Source organism: Helianthus annuus, chromosome 6 (assembly GCF_002127325.2).
Source record: "Helianthus annuus cultivar XRQ/B chromosome 6, HanXRQr2.0-SUNRISE, whole genome shotgun sequence".
In the NCBI taxonomy this organism is placed as follows: Eukaryota; Viridiplantae; Streptophyta; class Magnoliopsida; order Asterales; family Asteraceae; genus Helianthus; species Helianthus annuus.
Genome location: NC_035438.2, coordinates 90195964 through 90218083, shown reverse-complemented (window position 1 = coordinate 90218083; position 22120 = coordinate 90195964). Strand labels below are relative to the sequence as shown.

The 22120-nt window shown below is 34.9% G+C and overlaps 3 long non-coding RNA genes across 4 annotated transcripts; all 3 read left to right on the top strand.

Annotated features, from left to right (window-relative positions):
- Positions 1–262: 262 nt before the first annotated feature.
- LOC110873339 lies at positions 263–3564 on the top strand. Its single transcript, XR_004861197.1, has 2 exons — positions 263–419; positions 2380–3564. It is a non-coding gene; the product is annotated as an uncharacterized LOC110873339 (long non-coding RNA).
- A 2814-nt stretch (positions 3565–6378) lies between these two features.
- Positions 6379–9679, top strand: LOC110873338. The gene is made up of 2 exons (XR_002555071.2): positions 6379–6534; positions 8495–9679. It is a non-coding gene; the product is annotated as an uncharacterized LOC110873338 (long non-coding RNA).
- A 1172-nt stretch (positions 9680–10851) lies between these two features.
- LOC110865782 lies at positions 10852–21908 on the top strand. Of its 2 annotated transcripts, XR_004861196.1 has the most exons (4): positions 10852–12650; positions 14611–16225; positions 20722–20806; positions 21512–21908. It is a non-coding gene; the product is annotated as an uncharacterized LOC110865782 (long non-coding RNA). The 2 variants fall into 2 exon arrangements; XR_004861195.1 differs by having other exon boundaries at positions 20722–21908.
- Positions 21909–22120: the final 212 nt, after the last annotated feature.

Here is a 22120-nt window from a genome sequence, read left to right as displayed (position 1 = left end):
TAAAGTAACACCCCAAGTCTCGTATGCCCTAATGTAATATTAAAAGTCTGATGTTTAGATGATAAGAAATAGTAAATATAGATTTTTACCATCTCCTAAGTTTTATAAACTATGGTAAGTCAAAAGTTATGTACACATGATATTTACCAAGGGAAAAGTTAACCTAGTTAGTATGTGATTATAAGGAAAGTGTCATATGTTAAAAGGATGAGGGGGTTAAAATGAAAAGTGTGTGTGTGTGATTAAAACACTTACAAAAAAAAATGCCCAGTGATTTAGAAGTGGGTGTGCGTGACCGTGAGAACAAGACCAAGGGGGAAACCCTATTTCTTCAAAATCTTGCAAATTAAAGGAGAAAAGGGCTAAATTTTGAATGCATGAACTAAGAATGATGATCATCTAAGCATACCCAACATCAAGTAAGTCGAAATTTACAATTTTGTAATGTTTGATTAAGTGGTTTATGTAAAGCTTGAGATTATCTATGCAATCAAACATGAATGCAAGATGATATGATCATATAGGAGTTGAAATTATGCTTGAATTTCTTTATGATGATGAATTAGGGTAAAACCCACTTGTATGTTGAAAGATGATTGAAAAGTTGTGAAATTCTACTTGCAAATTAGATGAATGTTAATGATATTATGATTAATAGGTGATTTAGAACAATATGCATATGGCTAGAGTGACAAATTGTGAAGTTGGGTTTGCTTATGTGAATCAATGGGTAAACTAGGAAGAATGTGCTACAATTAGTTGTACAATGTGCACCAAATGGCGTACGCACACCAAGTGTATGATGAAATGCTTATGTGATGGTTTTAGATGAAATTGTACATAAGTGATGGATGGAAATGTCTAGAATGAAATAATGAAATGATCAATGATAGACTATTATGAGATATGCGTTTTGGTTAGACGTGTTGTCATAATTGTAAGGTAAAAGTAAGTTATACGGTGTGTGTTAGATGTATGTGTGTTTAATGCGATGACACGATGGATTACACGAATTAGAAATGATATGAATTTGATGAGAATGAAGAATTATAGTGAAACCCATTTGTGCTAGTTGTATGGTGGAATCTAATAATTTTATGTTAGTGAAATTTATGTGAAATTGAAGTATGAATGTATGTTGGTTGGAATTCATGTTGAAATTGGTCATGGTTGAAGATGATTATGTGAATTGGTTGAATTCATGTATTAAGAGCTTGTACAATGTGTTTATAATGTTGTATGCACACCAAGCGTTTGATGAAATGCTTGAATCATTAGCTAATGCACACATACATTCACGCATGTGTAGTTTCAATGTGGTTCAAGTTCTATGTAAGAATTTGTGAGAATTATTGTATCATATGGTCTTTAACATGTTTATGATGCTTAGCATAAATTGTGAACATGAATTGATGATTTAAAGTCGAGATTTAGTTCATAATTCCAAAAATTTACAAAGCTGATTGGAAGTAATTATTGTTGCGCGCCTGTTTTGAAAAATTCGTATAAAATCAACCGTAGCTCGGTTTAAGGCATATGATATATCGTTGAAAAGGTTGTTTCGCATATTACATTTCATATTTGGTCATAAGAGGCTGGTTATGAGATTTAGTGGGTCAAAACAGCATGAAAAGTTAGTAAATTCGTTTTGACAGCAAGCTGTTTGGAAGCATTTCAGCTTCTGTGCTGATTTTGTAAAAATCATATAAAATCATAGGAACGTCCGATTGTTACGATCTTTATATGCTTAGAAAGATCTCTGAGTGTAGATCATTTCATATTTGAACATGAAGAACTGAATCAGAAGATAAATGGGTTAAAATGTGTTGTGAACAGCTGCTGCGCAGAAAGTTGCTGCACAAATTTTAGTATAAATATTCAGTAAAAATAGTTGTATTGTTATGCACACTTGTATGAATCATGAACTACTGATTTTAATAAATTATTAGTAAGTTATTTGATTGTTTTAAGTGTCTAAAACACTTACCAACTAGTTTATGCATATAATTGCACCAACGGGTCGAAACGGGTTGTTGATAAAAAAATAGTAGAATGGATGTGTAAAAACCAAGGTGTTAAGAAATGGTATGAAATGTTTAACATATGAAGCAAGTTGCCTAACTTAGAAAAGGTTATCATTCTAAGTATGGAATTTTGAAAGAATAACGAACATGATGTAAATACATAATTATGCATGCTAGAAGCTCATGTATGACTGTTGTGATGATGGAATGATAAATTGTTAGATTGATTAGCATTGTAGTATTATGATACATGTTGAACTTGCTAAGCGATTGACACGTGAATAGAAGTGTGATTAGTAATGCGTATAATTATGTATACTAACTATTGAATGGATGTAATGGAATGAGATAATAGGAACGTGTCAAGGAGAGGTCAAGCATAGGAGGATAACGGGTCAAGATAAGGCAAGGTGACAAATACACTTATTGGAGTACTCGAGGTAAGTGAATTTCGATTCACTTTTTAGTAGGTTTAATAGATTTTAATACTTATGTTTACGAAACATCATGAAAGAACATGTGATAATCAGAAGTACAAAGCCAATAATGCCTCATTATTGAAGAAGGTTGTATTTAAGCCGAAAGTAAATTGGTGGGTTTAAACGGGTCGAATTTTATGTGCATATGTTGCGTAATGTAATGAAATTCGTTAGGGTTAAGACCTTGGGTAAGAATTTTAGTCATTATGTAAGGGGAACATTTCCCGGACCATTAGGAACAAGTTTTATATGATTCGGTTGTCGGTTAGTGAATGAACGGATTGTTTCGTGTTAGTGTAGGAAATTTTATAAGTATATGTGTATGGGAATCCAAAGGCCACGTGGGTTGAATCGTAGATTGTCTATACTATGTAAAGTTGTAAATGTGACATTCCGGCATAAACCTACATGTAAAAGAAGCTTGTGTATATATTCGTGATTAATTGATTGTGCGTAGGAAGGAACATTGGCATGTATGAAGGTACGCATATATATATATATAAGTGTATATATATATATATGTATGTATGTATGATAATAAGTACGTAGGTGTGAATGTATGTGTGAATGAATGTTCAATGCTTAAGACATATGCATGAACGTATCAAAGTGTTCGAGTATTTATGGATACTAATGATGTGCGTTGAGTTGGAATGTAATGTAGGTATGGGATCGTTGGCTTCATGAAGAAATGGAGCTGGATTTGGATAAGAGTATTTAAGAAAGCGCTTGGACAATTCCACGACTACTTTATAGAATGCTCTACGAAATTTTATTATATAGTTTAATGTTGAATGGTATGTTAATGACTAATGGTTTGGTTGTACGTGGTGTCCACAGGTATCGCTTGGGTTTTCTCTACATTTATTGAAGTGAAGCGGACTTAGTTCGAGTTGAGAGCAAGGATTGTACGGGGTAGAATGGTCACATAGTGTAACTCATATAGGTTTTGAAGTATTAATGTTATAAAACGTTATAAATCCGTTTTAATGAATATATGGCATTTCGCATTTGAACCTTCATGTGTTTGATATGTCTATTAAAGAACGAAATTTTTGGGCTCTTGTTTTCCGCTGCGTCGTATTTTAAGTTATTACGCGTTAGTCTTACAGGGAATTGTTCTTATTACGAACGGGTCATGCCCGAATTTTGTTAAATAATAGTATGATAATATTACATTTTGGAATGTGTAATTTGGGTGTAACAAGTTGGTATCAGAGCCCTGGTTTGAGAGAATTAAGTACGAGAGTATAAGTACTTGAACTCAAACCTGTGTGCTCTTGTGATAAGGAACCCGTACAATCCATGACTCGATCAAGATCTAAAGGTAGAAATGGAATGAAAATGTGTAAGTATGTATTAGATTATGTATTTGAAAGAAACTAATAGTGTGTTATGTGCAAGGTAAGCTTAAGAGCTTGAAGAGGATGATCCGTGAATACAGAATAGGATGAACGCTAAGGCGGGCAAAGGTGCAAATAGGCAAATTAACCCCAGGTACACATTACTAATATGTATGAGTACCGATGTCAAAAGAAAAAGGAAGGGGTCTCCTTGGGAGGGAAATTATTAAACGAAAGACAATGATGTGGTCTTGGGGAAGTTTTAGAAATGTGCACGAAACTGAAACCCATTTCTCGGGCATAAGGCGATGATTACACGAAGGCACGAAACTAGTGTGTGAATTGCGCACCTGGCCAGTACGCAAGAAGCATATGATGTTCGTGAGACCGTGGCAATTATTGCAGGTATGTCCGGTAGAACTGGGTAGCAGGTGGGCGCTATGTTGTAGCGAATGCGAAATAGCAAATCCATTGCGGATTTGGTTATGCTAACGAAGGTTATGAAAAGTTAGGCGAGTCGACCGGTTCTAGCGAACAAGTCGAATAAGAATAAGCTACCATCCGTTTTGAACGGGTGATTTTGAATGCTCTAATGAATGCTAGAAGCTTAATCCGTTATACGGATTGAAAGAAGAAGTTATGATTAAATGCGAAAAACCCAATTATTTGGGTAGTGGAAAATGTGTATGCTTAACTCTCGTTGAGAGTGTTTATGCCAAACCCAATTATTTGGGTAGTGGAATGTGTATGCTTAACTCTCGTTGAGAGTGTTTATGCCAAACCCAATTATTTGGGTAGTGGAATTTGTATGCTTAACTCTCGTTGAGAGTGTTTATGCCAAACTCAATTATTTGGGTAGTGGAATGTGTATGCTTAACTCTCCTTGAGAGTGTTTATGCCGAAACCCAATTATTTGGGTAGTCGAATGTGTATGCTTAACTCTCTTTGAGAGTGTTTATGCCAAACCCAATTACTTGGGTAGTCGAATGTGTAAGAAAGAAGAAAGCTCATATGTGGATGGAACTAAAATGAAGTGATTATGATTCGACAACTGAGATGACTAACTTTAAAATCTTGTTGCCGAAGGTAGGTAAAACTTTAAGTTTTTGCTAGAGCACATGTAAGAAAGAAAAGGTACGAATGATATGTTTGAAGCCGATAGTGTGTAAGTTAAGATTTTTCCTTAAGGCGGATGTGGGATTTTAAGTTCATATGATAGAATGTGAATTTACAAGCGTGTAGGAAGAAACGGGAGGTTAAACGGGTAAACGGTTCAAAAGACACGCGCGTTTTAGTGCGTTCGGACGACGAAACGGATCTGCAGAAAAGGGACTTTTCTAGAGGCCGTCGCCGACGGGTTCCCACCCCGTCGCCGACGGGCTCCCAAAAGTGTGAAAGAGGCCGACGGCCTAACCGACTGGTTACGGGTTAAATTGGACGACGGGCATTTTAAGAGGCCGTCGCCGACGGGTGCCCACCCCGTCGCCGACGGGCTGTCTAGCCCACTTCTCCGTTTTGCTTAATTTTGCATTTCCAAATGATCCGTAACGCATTCCGATGATTCGTAAAGTTTCTTATGAGCATATAGGGATGTACATAAGTAGATAAGCATGTAAGTATGTTTATATGTAACCGTATATGTACGTAGAACTTATGCAAGTAGGTATGCGCGAAAGTATGTAAGTTTATAGTGTGGGAACAAGTACTAGTTATGTATGTATAAATGTATATGTATAGATATCGGTTTATGTAGGTACGCAAGTATTTATATAAGAGCACAAGCATCATGCGAATGAATATGAAAATGTGTACGTATGTATGCATGATGATATGTATGAGCGTATGCGTGTATGTGAAAAATATAGGAAATGTGTGTACGTATGTAGATGTATAAGTATATGAGTATGTAAGTACATATATGATGTATGAGTAGAATGAAATAAATCGATTTATTTCGATTAGTAAATGTATGAATGTAATATGCTTAAATAGGAAATTAGAAACAAGCCGTAGACTTAAGTTTGTATGAATAATAATTTTATACAATTGGAATAGATTCAATGAATGAAATGCAAGGGATGATATGTGCTAGAAACTAGCAATATGAAATGAAGGACACTAATAAGAGCTCTGGAATAGAGTCTAACATAAGTAGGGTAAGAGTAGAATTGGTCTGATTCGAATAAGGAAGGTTTCGGGGACGAAACCTCCTTTAAGGGGGGTAGACTTGTAACGCCCCAAAAATCCGCATTTATGAATTTACCTTGTGTTTAAAGTAACACCCCAAGTCTCGTATGCCCTAATGTAATATTAAAAGTCTGATGTTTAGATGATAAGAAATAGTAAATATAGATTTTTACCATCTCCTAAGTTTTATAAACTATGGTAAGTCAAAAGTTATGTACACATGATATTTACCAAGGGAAAAGTTAACCTAGTTAGTATGTGATTATAAGGAAAGTGTCATATGTTAAAAGGATGAGGGGGTTAAAATGAAAAGTGTGTGTGTGTGATTAAAACACTTACAAAAAAATGCCCAGTGATTTAGAAGTGGGTGTGCGTGACCGTGAGAACAAGACCAAGGGGGAAACCCTATTTCTTCAAAATCTTGCAAATTAAAGGAGAAAAGGGCTAAATTTTGAATGCATGAACTAAGAATGATGATCATCTAAGCATACCCAACATCAAGTAAGTCGAAATTTACAATTTTGTAATGTTTGATTAAGTGGTTTATGTAAAGCTTGAGATTATCTATGCAATCAAACATGAATGCAAGATGATATGATCATATAGGAGTTGAAATTATGCTTGAATTTCTTTATGATGATGAATTAGGGTAAAACCCACTTGTATGTTGAAAGATGATTGAAAAGTTGTGAAATTCTACTTGCAAATTAGATGAATGTTAATGATATTATGATTAATAGGTGATTTAGAACAATATGCATATGGCTAGAGTGACAAATTGTGAAGTTGGGTTTGCTTATGTGAATCAATGGGTAAACTAGGAAGAATGTGCTACAATTAGTTGTACAATGTGCACCAAATGGCGTACGCACACCAAGTGTATGATGAAATGCTTATGTGATGGTTTTAGATGAAATTGTACATAAGTGATGGATGGAAATGTCTAGAATGAAATAATGAAATGATCAATGATAGACTATTATGAGATATGCGTTTTGGTTAGACGTGTTGTCATAATTGTAAGGTAAAAGTAAGTTATACGGTGTGTGTTAGATGTATGTGTGTTTAATGCGATGACACGATGGATTACACGAATTAGAAATGATATGAATTTGATGAGAATGAAGAATTATAGTGAAACCCATTTGTGCTAGTTGTATGGTGGAATCTAATAATTTTATGTTAGTGAAATTTATGTGAAATTGAAGTATGAATGTATGTTGGTTGGAATTCATGTTGAAATTGGTCATGGTTGAAGATGATTATGTGAATTGGTTGAATTCATGTATTAAGAGCTTGTACAATGTGTTTATAATGTTGTATGCACACCAAGCGTTTGATGAAATGCTTGAATCATTAGCTAATGCACACATACATTCACGCATGTGTAGTTTCAATGTGGTTCAAGTTCTATGTAAGAATTTGTGAGAATTATTGTATCATATGGTCTTTAACATGTTTATGATGCTTAGCATAAATTGTGAACATGAATTGATGATTTAAAGTCGAGATTTAGTTCATAATTCCAAAAGTTTACAAAGCTGATTGGAAGTAATTATTGTTGCGCGCCTGTTTTGAAAAATTCGTATAAAATCAACCGTAGCTCGGTTTAAGGCATATGATATATCGTTGAAAAGGTTGTTTGGCATATTACATTTCATATTTGGTCATAAGAGGCTGGTTATGAGATTTAGTGGGTCAAAACAGCATGAAAAGTTAGTAAATTCGTTTTGACAGCAAGCTGTTTGGAAGCATTTCAGCTTCTGTGCTGATTTTGTAAAAATCATATAAAATCATAGGAACGTCCGATTGTTACGATCTTTATATGCTTAGAAAGATCTCTGAGTGTAGATCATTTCATATTTGAACATGAAGAACTGAATCAGAAGATAAATGGGTTAAAATGTGTTGTGAACAGCTGCTGCGCAGAAAGTTGCTGCACAAATTTTAGTATAAATATTCAGTAAAAATAGTTGTATTGTTATGCACACTTGTATGAATCATGAACTACTGATTTTAATAAATTATTAGTAAGTTATTTGATTGTTTTAAGTGTCTAAAACACTTACCAACTAGTTTATGCATATAATTGCACCAACGGGTCGAAACGGGTTGTTGATAAAAAAATAGTAGAATGGATGTGTAAAAACCAAGGTGTTAAGAAATGGTATGAAATGTTTAACATATGAAGCAAGTTGCCTAACTTAGAAAAGGTTATCATTCTAAGTATGGAATTTTGAAAGAATAACGAACATGATGTAAATACATAATTATGCATGCTAGAAGCTCATGTATGACTGTTGTGATGATGGAATGATAAATTGTTAGATTGATTAGCATTGTAGTATTATGATACATGTTGAACTTGCTAAGCGATTGACACGTGAATAGAAGTGTGATTAGTAATGCGTATAATTATGTATACTAACTATTGAATGGATGTAATGGAATGAGATAATAGGAACGTGTCAAGGAGAGGTCAAGCATAGGAGGATAACGGGTCAAGATAAGGCAAGGTGACAAATACACTTATTGGAGTACTCGAGGTAAGTGAATTTCGATTCACTTTTTAGTAGGTTTAATAGATTTTAATACTTATGTTTACGAAACATCATGAAAGAACATGTGATAATCAGAAGTACAAAGCCAATAATGCCTCATTATTGAAGAAGGTTGTATTTAAGCCGAAAGTAAATTGGTGGGTTTAAACGGGTCGAATTTTATGTGCATATGTTGCGTAATGTAATGAAATTCGTTAGGGTTAAGACCTTGGGTAAGAATTTTAGTCATTATGTAAGGGGAACATTTCCCGGACCATTAGGAACAAGTTTTATATGATTCGGTTGTCGGTTAGTGAATGAACGGATTGTTTCGTGTTAGTGTAGGAAATTTTATAAGTATATGTGTATGGGAATCCAAAGGCCACGTGGGTTGAATCGTAGATTGTCTATACTATGTAAAGTTGTAAATGTGACATTCCGGCATAAACCTACATGTAAAAGAAGCTTGTGTATATATTCGTGATTAATTGATTGTGCGTAGGAAGGAACATTGGCATGTATGAAGGTACGCATATATATATATATAAGTGTATATATATATATATGTATGTATGTATGATAATAAGTACGTAGGTGTGAATGTATGTGTGAATGAATGTTCAATGCTTAAGACATATGCATGAACGTATCAAAGTGTTCGAGTATTTATGGATACTAATGATGTGCGTTGAGTTGGAATGTAATGTAGGTATGGGATCGTTGGCTTCATGAAGAAATGGAGCTGGATTTGGATAAGAGTATTTAAGAAAGCGCTTGGACAATTCCACGACTACTTTATAGAATGCTCTACGAAATTTTATTATATAGTTTAATGTTGAATGGTATGTTAATGACTAATGGTTTGGTTGTACGTGGTGTCCACAGGTATCGCTTGGGTTTTCTCTACATTTATTGAAGTGAAGCGGACTTAGTTCGAGTTGAGAGCAAGGATTGTACGGGGTAGAATGGTCACATAGTGTAACTCATATAGGTTTTGAAGTATTAATGTTATAAAACGTTATAAATCCGTTTTAATGAATATATGGCATTTCGCATTTGAACCTTCATGTGTTTGATATGTCTATTAAAGAACGAAATTTTTGGGCTCTTGTTTTCCGCTGCGTCGTATTTTAAGTTATTACGCGTTAGTCTTACAGGGAATTGTTCTTATTACGAACGGGTCATGCCCGAATTTTGTTAAATAATAGTATGATAATATTACATTTTGGAATGTGTAATTTGGGTGTAACAAGTTGGTATCAGAGCCCTGGTTTGAGAGAATTAAGTACGAGAGTATAAGTACTTGAACTCAAACCTGTGTGCTCTTGTGATAAGGAACCCGTACAATCCATGACTCGATCAAGATCTAAAGGTAGAAATGGAATGAAAATGTGTAAGTATGTATTAGATTATGTATTTGAAAGAAACTAATAGTGTGTTATGTGCAAGGTAAGCTTAAGAGCTTGAAGAGGATGATCCGTGAATACAGAATAGGATGAACGCTAAGGCGGGCAAAGGTGCAAATAGGCAAATTAACCCCAGGTACACATTACTAATATGTATGAGTACCGATGTCAAAAGAAAAAGGAAGGGGTCTCCTTGGGAGGGAAATTATTAAACGAAAGACAATGATGTGGTCTTGGGGAAGTTTTAGAAATGTGCACGAAACTGAAACCCATTTCTCGGGCATAAGGCGATGATTACACGAAGGCACGAAACTAGTGTGTGAATTGCGCACCTGGCCAGTACGCAAGAAGCATATGATGTTCGTGAGACCGTGGCAATTATTGCAGGTATGTCCGGTAGAACTGGGTAGCAGGTGGGCGCTATGTTGTAGCGAATGCGAAATAGCAAATCCATTGCGGATTTGGTTATGCTAACGAAGGTTATGAAAAGTTAGGCGAGTCGACCGGTTCTAGCGAACAAGTCGAATAAGAATAAGCTACCATCCGTTTTGAACGGGTGATTTTGAATGCTCTAATGAATGCTAGAAGCTTAATCCGTTATACGGATTGAAAGAAGAAGTTATGATTAAATGCGAAAAACCCAATTATTTGGGTAGTGGAAAATGTGTATGCTTAACTCTCGTTGAGAGTGTTTATGCCAAACCCAATTATTTGGGTAGTGGAATGTGTATGCTTAACTCTCGTTGAGAGTGTTTATGCCAAACCCAATTATTTGGGTAGTGGAATTTGTATGCTTAACTCTCGTTGAGAGTGTTTATGCCAAACTCAATTATTTGGGTAGTGGAATGTGTATGCTTAACTCTCCTTGAGAGTGTTTATGCCGAAACCCAATTATTTGGGTAGTCGAATGTGTATGCTTAACTCTCTTTGAGAGTGTTTATGCCAAACCCAATTACTTGGGTAGTCGAATGTGTAAGAAAGAAGAAAGCTCATATGTGGATGGAACTAAAATGAAGTGATTATGATTCGACAACTGAGATGACTAACTTTAAAATCTTGTTGCCGAAGGTAGGTAAAACTTTAAGTTTTTGCTAGAGCACATGTAAGAAAGAAAAGGTACGAATGATATGTTTGAAGCCGATAGTGTGTAAGTTAAGATTTTTCCTTAAGGCGGATGTGGGATTTTAAGTTCATATGATAGAATGTGAATTTACAAGCGTGTAGGAAGAAACGGGAGGTTAAACGGGTAAACGGTTCAAAAGACACGCGCGTTTTAGTGCGTTCGGACGACGAAACGGATCTGCAGAAAAGGGACTTTTCTAGAGGCCGTCGCCGACGGGTTCCCACCCCGTCGCCGACGGGCTCCCAAAAGTGTGAAAGAGGCCGACGGCCTAACCGACTGGTTACGGGTTAAATTGGACGACGGGCATTTTAAGAGGCCGTCGCCGACGGGTGCCCACCCCGTCGCCGACGGGCTGTCTAGCCCACTTCTCCGTTTTGCTTAATTTTGCATTTCCAAATGATCCGTAACGCATTCCGATGATTCGTAAAGTTTCTTATGAGCATATAGGGATGTACATAAGTAGATAAGCATGTAAGTATGTTTATATGTAACCGTATATGTACGTAGAACTTATGCAAGTAGGTATGCGCGAAAGTATGTAAGTTTATAGTGTGGGAACAAGTACTAGTTATGTATGTATAAATGTATATGTATAGATATCGGTTTATGTAGGTACGCAAGTATTTATATAAGAGCACAAGCATCATGCGAATGAATATGAAAATGTGTACGTATGTATGCATGATGATATGTATGAGCGTATGCGTGTATGTGAAAAATATAGGAAATGTGTGTACGTATGTAGATGTATAAGTATATGAGTATGTAAGTACATATATGATGTATGAGTAGAATGAAATAAATCGATTTATTTCGATTAGTAAATGTATGAATGTAATATGCTTAAATAGGAAATTAGAAACAAGCCGTAGACTTAAGTTTGTATGAATAATAATTTTATACAATTGGAATAGATTCAATGAATGAAATGCAAGGGATGATATGTGCTAGAAACTAGCAATATGAAATGAAGGACACTAATAAGAGCTCTGGAATAGAGTCTAACATAAGTAGGGTAAGAGTAGAATTGGTCTGATTCGAATAAGGAAGGTTTCGGGGACGAAACCTCCTTTAAGGGGGGTAGACTTGTAACGCCCCAAAAATCCGCATTTATGAATTTACCTTGTGTTTAAAGTAACACCCCAAGTCTCGTATGCCCTAATGTAATATTAAAAGTCTGATGTTTAGATGATAAGAAATAGTAAATATAGATTTTTACCATCTCCTAAGTTTTATAAACTATGGTAAGTCAAAAGTTATGTACACATGATATTTACCAAGGGAAAAGTTAACCTAGTTAGTATGTGATTATAAGGAAAGTGTCATATGTTAAAAGGATGAGGGGGTTAAAATGAAAAGTGTGTGTGTGTGATTAAAACACTTACAAAAAAAATGCCCAGTGATTTAGAAGTGGGTGTGCGTGACCGTGAGAACAAGACCAAGGGGGAAACCCTATTTCTTCAAAATCTTGCAAATTAAAGGAGAAAAGGGCTAAATTTTGAATGCATGAACTAAGAATGATGATCATCTAAGCATACCCAACATCAAGTAAGTCGAAATTTACAATTTTGTAATGTTTGATTAAGTGGTTTATGTAAAGCTTGAGATTATCTATGCAATCAAACATGAATGCAAGATGATATGATCATATAGGAGTTGAAATTATGCTTGAATTTCTTTATGATGATGAATTAGGGTAAAACCCACTTGTATGTTGAAAGATGATTGAAAAGTTGTGAAATTCTACTTGCAAATTAGATGAATGTTAATGATATTATGATTAATAGGTGATTTAGAACAATATGCATATGGCTAGAGTGACAAATTGTGAAGTTGGGTTTGCTTATGTGAATCAATGGGTAAACTAGGAAGAATGTGCTACAATTAGTTGTACAATGTGCACCAAATGGCGTACGCACACCAAGTGTATGATGAAATGCTTATGTGATGGTTTTAGATGAAATTGTACATAAGTGATGGATGGAAATGTCTAGAATGAAATAATGAAATGATCAATGATAGACTATTATGAGATATGCGTTTTGGTTAGACGTGTTGTCATAATTGTAAGGTAAAAGTAAGTTATACGGTGTGTGTTAGATGTATGTGTGTTTAATGCGATGACACGATGGATTACACGAATTAGAAATGATATGAATTTGATGAGAATGAAGAATTATAGTGAAACCCATTTGTGCTAGTTGTATGGTGGAATCTAATAATTTTATGTTAGTGAAATTTATGTGAAATTGAAGTATGAATGTATGTTGGTTGGAATTCATGTTGAAATTGGTCATGGTTGAAGATGATTATGTGAATTGGTTGAATTCATGTATTAAGAGCTTGTACAATGTGTTTATAATGTTGTATGCACACCAAGCGTTTGATGAAATGCTTGAATCATTAGCTAATGCACACATACATTCACGCATGTGTAGTTTCAATGTGGTTCAAGTTCTATGTAAGAATTTGTGAGAATTATTGTATCATATGGTCTTTAACATGTTTATGATGCTTAGCATAAATTGTGAACATGAATTGATGATTTAAAGTCGAGATTTAGTTCATAATTCCAAAAGTTTACAAAGCTGATTGGAAGTAATTATTGTTGCGCGCCTGTTTTGAAAAATTCGTATAAAATCAACCGTAGCTCGGTTTAAGGCATATGATATATCGTTGAAAAGGTTGTTTGGCATATTACATTTCATATTTGGTCATAAGAGGCTGGTTATGAGATTTAGTGGGTCAAAACAGCATGAAAAGTTAGTAAATTCGTTTTGACAGCAAGCTGTTTGGAAGCATTTCAGCTTCTGTGCTGATTTTGTAAAAATCATATAAAATCATAGGAACGTCCGATTGTTACGATCTTTATATGCTTAGAAAGATCTCTGAGTGTAGATCATTTCATATTTGAACATGAAGAACTGAATCAGAAGATAAATGGGTTAAAATGTGTTGTGAACAGCTGCTGCGCAGAAAGTTGCTGCACAAATTTTAGTATAAATATTCAGTAAAAATAGTTGTATTGTTATGCACACTTGTATGAATCATGAACTACTGATTTTAATAAATTATTAGTAAGTTATTTGATTGTTTTAAGTGTCTAAAACACTTACCAACTAGTTTATGCATATAATTGCACCAACGGGTCGAAACGGGTTGTTGATAAAAAAATAGTAGAATGGATGTGTAAAAACCAAGGTGTTAAGAAATGGTATGAAATGTTTAACATATGAAGCAAGTTGCCTAACTTAGAAAAGGTTATCATTCTAAGTATGGAATTTTGAAAGAATAACGAACATGATGTAAATACATAATTATGCATGCTAGAAGCTCATGTATGACTGTTGTGATGATGGAATGATAAATTGTTAGATTGATTAGCATTGTAGTATTATGATACATGTTGAACTTGCTAAGCGATTGACACGTGAATAGAAGTGTGATTAGTAATGCGTATAATTATGTATACTAACTATTGAATGGATGTAATGGAATGAGATAATAGGAACGTGTCAAGGAGAGGTCAAGCATAGGAGGATAACGGGTCAAGATAAGGCAAGGTGACAAATACACTTATTGGAGTACTCGAGGTAAGTGAATTTCGATTCACTTTTTAGTAGGTTTAATAGATTTTAATACTTATGTTTACGAAACATCATGAAAGAACATGTGATAATCAGAAGTACAAAGCCAATAATGCCTCATTATTGAAGAAGGTTGTATTTAAGCCGAAAGTAAATTGGTGGGTTTAAACGGGTCGAATTTTATGTGCATATGTTGCGTAATGTAATGAAATTCGTTAGGGTTAAGACCTTGGGTAAGAATTTTAGTCATTATGTAAGGGGAACATTTCCCGGACCATTAGGAACAAGTTTTATATGATTCGGTTGTCGGTTAGTGAATGAACGGATTGTTTCGTGTTAGTGTAGGAAATTTTATAAGTATATGTGTATGGGAATCCAAAGGCCACGTGGGTTGAATCGTAGATTGTCTATACTATGTAAAGTTGTAAATGTGACATTCCGGCATAAACCTACATGTAAAAGAAGCTTGTGTATATATTCGTGATTAATTGATTGTGCGTAGGAAGGAACATTGGCATGTATGAAGGTACGCATATATATATATAAGTGTATATATATATGTATGTATGTATGATAATAAGTACGTAGGTGTGAATGTATGTGTGAATGAATGTTCAATGCTTAAGACATATGCATGAACGTATCAAAGTGTTCGAGTATTTATGGATACTAATGATGTGCGTTGAGTTGGAATGTAATGTAGGTATGGGATCGTTGGCTTCATGAAGAAATGGAGCTGGATTTGGATAAGAGTATTTAAGAAAGCGCTTGGACAATTCCACGACTACTTTATAGAATGCTCTACGAAATTTTATTATATAGTTTAATGTTGAATGGTATGTTAATGACTAATGGTTTGGTTGTACGTGGTGTCCACAGGTATCGCTTGGGTTTTCTCTACATTTATTGAAGTGAAGCGGACTTAGTTCGAGTTGAGAGCAAGGATTGTACGGGGTAGAATGGTCACATAGTGTAACTCATATAGGTTTTGAAGTATTAATGTTATAAAACGTTATAAATCCGTTTTAATGAATATATGGCATTTCGCATTTGAACCTTCATGTGTTTGATATGTCTATTAAAGAACGAAATTTTTGGGCTCTTGTTTTCCGCTGCGTCGTATTTTAAGTTATTACGCGTTAGTCTTACAGGGAATTGTTCTTATTACGAACGGGTCATGCCCGAATTTTGTTAAATAATAGTATGATAATATTACATTTTGGAATGTGTAATTTGGGTGTAACAAGTTGGTATCAGAGCCCTGGTTTGAGAGAATTAAGTACGAGAGTATAAGTACTTGAACTCAAACCTGTGTGCTCTTGTGATAAGGAACCCGTACAATCCATGACTCGATCAAGATCTAAAGGTAGAAATGGAATGAAAATGTGTAAGTATGTATTAGATTATGTATTTGAAAGAAACTAATAGTGTGTTATGTGCAAGGTAAGCTTAAGAGCTTGAAGAGGATGATCCGTGAATACAGAATAGGATGAACGCTAAGGCGGGCAAAGGTGCAAATAGGCAAATTAACCCCAGGTACACATTACTAATATGTATGAGTACCGATGTCAAAAGAAAAAGGAAGGGGTCTCCTTGGGAGGGAAATTATTAAACGAAAGACAATGATGTGGTCTTGGGGAAGTTTTAGAAATGTGCACGAAACTGAAACCCATTTCTCGGGCATAAGGCGATGATTACACGAAGGCACGAAACTAGTGTGTGAATTGCGCACCTGGCCAGTACGCAAGAAGCATATGATGTTCGTGAGACCGTGGCAATTATTGCAGGTATGTCCGGTAGAACTGGGTAGCAGGTGGGCGCTATGTTGTAGCGAATGCGAAATAGCAAATCCATTGCGGATTTGGTTATGCTAACGAAGGTTATGAAAAGTTAGGCGAGTCGACCGGTTCTAGCGAACAAGTCGAATAAGAATAAGCTACCATCCGTTTTGAACGGGTGATTTTGAATGCTCTAATGAATGCTAGAAGCTTAATCCGTTATACGGATTGAAAGAAGAAGTTATGATTAAATGCGAAAAACCCAATTATTTGGGTAGTGGAAAATGTGTATGCTTAACTCTCGTTGAGAGTGTTTATGCCAAACCCAATTATTTGGGTAGTGGAATGTGTATGCTTAACTCTCGTTGAGAGTGTTTATGCCAAACCCAATTATTTGGGTAGTGGAATTTGTATGCTTAACTCTCGTTGAGAGTGTTTATGCCAAACTCAATTATTTGGGTAGTGGAATGTGTATGCTTAACTCTCCTTGAGAGTGTTTATGCCGAAACCCAATTATTTGGGTAGTCGAATGTGTATGCTTAACTCTCTTTGAGAGTGTTTATGCCAAACCCAATTACTTGGGTAGTCGAATGTGTAAGAAAGAAGAAAGCTCATATGTGGATGGAACTAAAATGAAGTGATTATGATTCGACAACTGAGATGACTAACTTTAAAATCTTGTTGCCGAAGGTAGGTAAAACTTTAAGTTTTTGCTAGAGCACATGTAAGAAAGAAAAGGTACGAATGATATGTTTGAAGCCGATAGTGTGTAAGTTAAGATTTTTCCTTAAGGCGGATGTGGGATTTTAAGTTCATATGATAGAATGTGAATTTACAAGCGTGTAGGAAGAAACGGGAGGTTAAACGGGTAAACGGTTCAAAAGACACGCGCGTTTTAGTGCGTTCGGACGACGAAACGGATCTGCAGAAAAGGGACTTTTCTAGAGGCCGTCGCCGACGGGTTCCCACCCCGTCGCCGACGGGCTCCCAAAAGTGTGAAAGAGGCCGACGGCCTAACCGACTGGTTACGGGTTAAATTGGACGACGGGCATTTTAAGAGGCCGTCGCCGACGGGTGCCCACCCCGTCGCCGACGGGCTGTCTAGCCCACTTCTCCGTTTTGCTTAATTTTGCATTTCCAAATGATCCGTAACGCATTCCGATGATTCGTAAAGTTTCTTATGAGCATATAGGGATGTACATAAGTAGATAAGCATGTAAGTATGTTTATATGTAACCGTATATGTACGTAGAACTTATGCAAGTAGGTATGCGCGAAAGTATGTAAGTTTATAGTGTGGGAACAAGTACTAGTTATGTATGTATAAATGTATATGTATAGATATCGGTTTATGTAGGTACGCAAGTATTTATATAAGAGCACAAGCATCATGCGAATGAATATGAAAATGTGTACGTATGTATGCATGATGATATGTATGAGCGTATGCGTGTATGTGAAAAATATAGGAAATGTGTGTACGTATGTAGATGTATAAGTATATGAGTATGTAAGTACATATATGATGTATGAGTAGAATGAAATAAATCGATTTATTTCGATTAGTAAATGTATGAATGTAATATGCTTAAATAGGAAATTAGAAACAAGCCGTAGACTTAAGTTTGTATGAATAATAATTTTATACAATTGGAATAGATTCAATGAATGAAATGCAAGGGATGATATGTGCTAGAAACTAGCAATATGAAATGAAGGACACTAATAAGAGCTCTGGAATAGAGTCTAACATAAGTAGGGTAAAAGTAGAATTGGTCTGATTCGAATAAGGAAGGTTTCGGGGACGAAACCTCCTTTAAGGGGGGTAGACTTGTAACGCCCCAAAAATCCGCATTTATGAATTTACCTTGTGTTTAAAGTAACAACCCAAGTCTCGTATGCCCTAATGTAATATTAAAAGTCTGATGTTTAGATGATAAGAAATAGTAAATATAGATTTTTACCATCTCCTAAGTTTTATAAACTATGGTAAGTCAAAAGTTATGTACACATGATATTTACCAAGGGAAAAGTTAACCTAGTTAGTATGTGATTATAAGGAAAGTGTCATATGTTAAAAGGATGAGGGGGTTAAAATGAAAAGTGTGTGTGTGTGATTAAAACACTTACAAAAAAAAATGCCCAGTGATTTAGAAGTGGGTGTGCGTGACCGTGAGAACAAGACCAAGGGGGAAACCCTATTTCTTCAAAATCTTGCAAATTAAAGGAGAAAAGGGCTAAATTTTGAATGCATGAACTAAGAATGATGATCATCTAAGCATACCCAACATCAAGTAAGTCGAAATTTACAATTTTGTAATGTTTGATTAAGTGGTTTATGTAAAGCTTGAGATTATCTATGCAATCAAACATGAATGCAAGATGATATGATCATATAGGAGTTGAAATTATGCTTGAATTTCTTTATGATGATGAATTAGGGTAAAACCCACTTGTATGTTGAAAGATGATTGAAAAGTTGTGAAATTCTACTTGCAAATTAGATGAATGTTAATGATATTATGATTAATAGGTGATTTAGAACAATATGCATATGGCTAGAGTGACAAATTGTGAAGTTGGGTTTGCTTATGTGAATCAATGGGTAAACTAGGAAGAATGTGCTACAATTAGTTGTACAATGTGCACCAAATGGCGTACGCACACCAAGTGTATGATGAAATGCTTATGTGATGGTTTTAGATGAAATTGTACATAAGTGATGGATGGAAATGTCTAGAATGAAATAATGAAATGATCAATGATAGACTATTATGAGATATGCGTTTTGGTTAGACGTGTTGTCATAATTGTAAGGTAAAAGTAAGTTATACGGTGTGTGTTAGATGTATGTGTGTTTAATGCGATGACACGATGGATTACACGAATTAGAAATGATATGAATTTGATGAGAATGAAGAATTATAGTGAAACCCATTTGTGCTAGTTGTATGGTGGAATCTAATAATTTTATGTTAGTGAAATTTATGTGAAATTGAAGTATGAATGTATGTTGGTTGGAATTCATGTTGAAATTGGTCATGGTTGAAGATGATTATGTGAATTGGTTGAATTCATGTATTAAGAGCTTGTACAATGTGTTTATAATGTTGTATGCACACCAAGCGTTTGATGAAATGCTTGAATCATTAGCTAATGCACACATACATTCACGCATGTGTAGTTTCAATGTGGTTCAAGTTCTATGTAAGAATTTGTGAGAATTATTGTATCATATGGTCTTTAACATGTTTATGATGCTTAGCATAAATTGTGAACATGAATTGATGATTTAAAGTCGAGATTTAGTTCATAATTCCAAAAATTTACAAAGCTGATTGGAAGTAATTATTGTTGCGCGCCTGTTTTGAAAAATTCGTATAAAATCAACCGTAGCTCGGTTTAAGGCATATGATATATCGTTGAAAAGGTTGTTTGGCATATTACATTTCATATTTGGTCATAAGAGGCTGGTTATGAGATTTAGTGGGTCAAAACAGCATGAAAAGTTAGTAAATTCGTTTTGACAGCAAGCTGTTTGGAAGCATTTCAGCTTCTGTGCTGATTTTGTAAAAATCATATAAAATCATAGGAACGTCCGATTGTTACGATCTTTATATGCTTAGAAAGATCTCTGAGTGTAGATCATTTCATATTTGAACATGAAGAACTGAATCAGAAGATAAATGGGTTAAAATGTGTTGTGAACAGCTGCTGCGCAGAAAGTTGCTGCACAAATTTTAGTATAAATATTCAGTAAAAATAGTTGTATTGTTATGCACACTTGTATGAATCATGAACTACTGATTTTAATAAATTATTAGTAAGTTATTTGATTGTTTTAAGTGTCTAAAACACTTACCAACTAGTTTATGCATATAATTGCACCAACGGGTCGAAACGGGTTGTTGATAAAAAAATAGTAGAATGGATGTGTAAAAACCAAGGTGTTAAGAAATGGTATGAAATGTTTAACATATGAAGCAAGTTGCCTAACTTAGAAAAGGTTATCATTCTAAGTATGGAATTTTGAAAGAATAACGAACATGATGTAAATACATAATTATGCATGCTAGAAGCTCATGTATGACTGTTGTGATGATGGAATGATAAATTGTTAGATTGATTAGCATTGTAGTATTATGATACATGTTGAACTTGCTAAGCGATTGACACGTGAATAGAAGTGTGATTAGTAATGCGTATAATTATGTATACTAACTATTGAATGGATGTAATGGAATGAGATAATAGGAACGTGTCAAGGAGAGGTCAAGCATAGGAGGATAACGGGTCAAGATAAGGCAAGGTGACAAATACACTTATTGGAGTACTCGAGGTAAGTGAATTTCGATTCACTTTTTAGTAGGTTTAATAGATTTTAATACTTATGTTTACGAAACATCATGAAAGAACATGTGATAATCAGAAGTACAAAGCCAATAATGCCTCATTATTGAAGAAGGTTGTATTTAAGCCGAAAGTAAATTGGTGGGTTTAAACGGGTCGAATTTTATGTGCATATGTTGCGTAATGTAATGAAATTCGTTAGGGTTAAGACCTTGGGTAAGAATTTTAGTCATTATGTAAGGGGAACATTTCCCGGACCATTAGGAACAAGTTTTATATGATTCGGTTGTCGGTTAGTGAATGAACGGATTGTTTCGTGTTAGTGTAGGAAATTTTATAAGTATATGTGTATGGGAATCCAAAGGCCACGTGGGTTGAATCGTAGATTGTCTATACTATGTAAAGTTGTAAATGTGACATTCCGGCATAAACCTACATGTAAAAGAAGCTTGTGTATATATTCGTGATTAATTGATTGTGCGTAGGAAGGAACATTGGCATGTATGAAGGTACGCATATATATATATATATAAGTGTATATATATATATATGTATGTATGTATGATAATAAGTACGTAGGTGTGAATGTATGTGTGAATGAATGTTCAATGCTTAAGACATATGCATGAACGTATCAAAGTGTTCGAGTATTTATGGATACTAATGATGTGCGTTGAGTTGGAATGTAATGTAGGTATGGGATCGTTGGCTTCATGAAGAAATGGAGCTGGATTTGGATAAGAGTATTTAAGAAAGCGCTTGGACAATTCCACGACTACTTTATAGAATGCTCTACGAAATTTTATTATATAGTTTAATGTTGAATGGTATGTTAATGACTAATGGTTTGGTTGTACGTGGTGTCCACAGGTATCGCTTGGGTTTTCTCTACATTTATTGAAGTGAAGCGGACTTAGTTCGAGTTGAGAGCAAGGATTGTACGGGGTAGAATGGTCACATAGTGTAACTCATATAGGTTTTGAAGTATTAATGTTATAAAACGTTATAAATCCGTTTTAATGAATATATGGCATTTCGCATTTGAACCTTCATGTGTTTGATATGTCTATTAAAGAACGAAATTTTTGGGCTCTTGTTTTCCGCTGCGTCGTATTTTAAGTTATTACGCGTTAGTCTTACAGGGAATTGTTCTTATTACGAACGGGTCATGCCCGAATTTTGTTAAATAATAGTATGATAATATTACATTTTGGAATGTGTAATTTGGGTGTAACAAACTGGTCGTATATTCATGAAATCGGATCATAATATGATTGAGTGTTATGATTTTTGTTATTGTTCA